Source organism: Terrapene carolina, unplaced genomic scaffold (assembly GCF_002925995.2).
Source record: "Terrapene carolina triunguis isolate 2854851 unplaced genomic scaffold, T_m_triunguis-2.0 Scaffold31651, whole genome shotgun sequence".
Classification (NCBI taxonomy): domain Eukaryota; kingdom Metazoa; phylum Chordata; order Testudines; family Emydidae; genus Terrapene; species Terrapene triunguis.
Window position 1 is genome coordinate 626,341 of NW_020696002.1, and position 3,915 is coordinate 630,255.

Here is a 3,915-nt window from a genome sequence, read left to right on the forward strand (position 1 = left end):
TTCTTATCAGACCACGAGGAGCCACATGGATCTGCCATGCCCAGGCTTCCCAGGGTCTAGTCCTTGGGTTCTGGTTGCCCAGTGCTTCAGCTGGAACTAAAAAAAAAGGTTCCCATATTTAGCCTGAATGGTAGATGCTTATCACAGCACCAGCTTCAACAAGATACTGTAACTGCCCATAGATCAAAGAGACACTTGTTTGGAGACACCCAATCTCCAGCATAACAACAGAATACTAAAAATTGCATAGAACTGTTATAAATGTCACCCTTAATAACATCAGTGATTCAAATATGGAATTGGATGGACAAAACGACACTGCCTGCAGCACAGAAGAATCCTTCTTTCAGATAACACCCCATTGCAAGGAGAACCTGGCACTGCCTCGATGAGCCAGCTAGCATGGAGAGAGGGAGAAGGGGTCCTCTGCCCAGCTGGCAGGTGTCAGGGCTGTCCTAACTGGAGGGCAGAAAAGGCCAGACCAATGCTGCGGAGGTGGGGTGGGGTTTATGTAGGAAGTGGGGCCATTGATATTTCCCAGTCTAGATGCTCATTGTCACTGTGCCCCGATGTATGTACAGCAGTGCTGTCAGACAGACATTTCTGGCTTCATTTCTCTGGCTTTAGGCTGGCTTAGCAGAAAAATAACATTACTATGATTTATCTTAAAGCATCCACGGCCCCAGACAGAAGAGACGCCGACGTACGCGACCATCGCTCTGCAGCGGGACAGATGTCATTAATGACCCACTTGCTGAAATGCAGGACTCGTCAGTGTGCAGCCACATCACAGAACCTCCCAAAACCAGAGGCAACGGTAGGGGCCGTGCAGCAAGGAAGTGGGGGGCCCCTTCTCTGGGGCCACAGCTGGACAATGCACAGTGCCCAAAGTGCTGTAGGACACTGGGATATTTTCAGGGCACATGCAGCCTGTTTGCCTTTTGGAAAAAATGTTTCTTCTGAATAAAATTGGGGAAATTTGTAGTTTCTGTGACCCTGTCTGTTAAATGACTTGTTGATTTGTAGGGACATTATAAAATTTAAATATCAACCAAAAAGGATTTGTCACAAACCATGGCTTTGTAAAACTGTGTTTGTTCCCCTCAGCCAGACACTGCAGTAGTGTCATTGCAAGAGAACATCATGAGAGCATTTAGCTCCCTGGAAAGCCGTTACTGCATGAAGCTATTACATTACTGTAGTGTGTGTGATCCATGTACCTCTGGAGCCCGACTAGCAGAGGGCCCAGGGGTACACAAGGGTTACAAGGCTCCCCTTGGTCTGGGATTTACATTTAGGTTAAGAATATAAGACTGGCCATAGTGGGTTAGTCCAATGATCCATCTAGCCCAGTATCCCATCTTCTGACAGTGGCCAATGCCAGGAGCCTCCGAGGGAATGACCAGAATAGGCAATCATCAAGTGATCCCCTGCTATCCACTCCTGGCTTCTGGCAGTCAGAGCAAGGGATTGCATCCCTGGCCATCCTAGCTAATAGCCATTGCTGGACCTATCCTCCAGGAACAATTTTTTAAACTTTTTATAGTTTTCGTCTTCACAGCATCCCCTTTGCAAGGAGTTCCACAGGTTGACTGTGTGTTGCGTGAAGAAATACTTCCTTTTGTTTGTTTTAAACCTGCTGCCTATTAATGTCATCAGGTGACCCCTGTCTCTTGTGTTATGTGAAGGAGTAAATAACAATTCCTTGTTCACTTTTTCCACATCAATCCTGACTTTATAGACTTCTAAATTATGCTGATCCTGCCATGAGTGCAGGGCACTGGACTTGATGACCTCTCGAAGTCCCTTCCAGTTCTATGATTCTATGATTATATCCCTTCTTAGTCGTGTCTTTTCCAAGCTGAAAAGTCCCAGTCATTATAATCTCTCCTCATATGGAAGCTGCTCCAAACCTCTAATAATTTTTGTTGCCTTCTCTGTAGGTTTTCCAGTTCTAATATATCTTTTTTTGAGATGTGGCAACCAGAACTGTCTTATTATCTCTCTCCTTCCTAATTATCCCTAACATTTTATTAGCTTTTTTGACTCGAGCTGTACCTTGAGCAGATGTTTTCAGAGCATTACCCACAATGACCCCAAGATCTCTTTCTATCAACTAATTTAGATCCCTTCATTTTATTTGTATATTTGGGATTATGTTTTCCAATGTGCATAAATCCATCCATAAATTACACCCACATCTTGAATACTGTGTGCAGATGTGGTCCCCCCATCTCAAAAAATATATATTTGGAATTGGAAAAGGTTCATAAAAAGGCAACAAAAATTATTAGGGGTATGGAACGGCTTCCATATGAGAAGAGATTAATAAGACTGGGACTTTTCAGCTTGGAAAAGAGACAGCTAAGGGGAGATATGATTGAGGACTATAAAATCATGACTGGTGTAGAGAAAGTAGATAAGGAATTGTTGTTTACTACTTCTTATAACACAAGAACTAGGGGTCAGCAAATCAAATTAATAGGCTGCAAGTTTAAAACAAATAAAAGGAAGTATTTCTTCACACAATGCACAGTCAACCTCTGGAACTCCTTGCCAGAGGATGTTGTGAAGGCCAAGACCATAATAGGGTTCAAAAAAGAACTATATAAATTCATGGAGGATAGGTCCATCAATGGCTATTAACCATGATGGGCAGGGATGGTGTCCCTAGCCTGTTTGCCAGAAGCTGGGAATGAGTGACTAGGGATGGATCACTTGATGATTATCTGTTCTGTTCATTCCCTCTGGGGCACCTGACATTGGCTACTGTCGGAAGACAGGATACTGGGCTAGATGACCTTTGGTCTGACCCAGTACGGCCGTTCTTATGTTCTTATGTTTATTACTTTGCATTTATCAACATTAGACAATCCAGGAAGTTTTTGGAAAGTGTAGGGGACAATTTCCTGGTGCAAGTGCTGGAGGAACCAACTAGGGGCAGAGCTTTTCTTGACCTGCTGCTCACAAACAGGGAAGAATTAGTAGGGGAAGCAAAAGTGGATGGGAACCTGGGAGGCAGTGACCATGAGGTGGTCGAGTTCAGGATCCTGACACAAGGAAGAAAGGAGAGCAGCAGAATACGGACCCTGGACTTCAGAAAAGCAGACTTTGACTCCCTCAGGGAACAGATGGGCAGGATCCCCTGGGAGAATAACATGAAGGGCAAAGGGGTCCAGGAGAGCTGGCTGTATTTTAAAGAATCCTTATTGCGGTTGCAGGAACAAACCATCCCAATGTGTAGAAAGAACAGTAAATATGGCAGGCGACCAGCTTGGCTAAAAAGTGAAATCCTTGCTGATCTTAAACGCAAAAAAGAAGCTTACAAGAAGTGGAAGATTGGACAAATGACCAGGGAGGAGTATAAAACTATTGCTCAGGCATGCAGGAATGAAATCAGGAAGGCCAAATCACACTTGGAGTTGCAGCTAGCAAGAGATGTTAAGAGTAACAAGAAGGGTTTCTTCAGGTATGTTAGCAACAAGAAGAAAGTCAAGGAAAGTGTGGGCCCCTTAATGAATGAGGGAGGCAACCTAGTGACCGAGGATGTGGAAAAAGCTAATGTACTCAATGCTTTTTTTGCCTCTGTCTTCACGAACAAGGTCAGCTCCCAGACTGCTGCACTGGGCAGCACAATATGGGGAGAAGGTGACCAGCCCTATGTGGAGAAAGAAGTGGTTCGGGACTATTTAGAAAAACTGGACGTGCACAAGTCCATGGGGCCAGATGCGCTGCATCCGAGGGTGCTAAAGGAGTTGGCGGATGAGATTGCAGAGCCATTAGCCATTATTTTTGAAAACTCATGGCGATCGGGGGAGGTCCCGGATGACTGGAAAAAGGCTAATGTAGTGCCCATCTTTAAAAAAGGGAAGAAGGAGGATCCGGGGAACTACAGGCCAGTCAGCCTCACCTCAG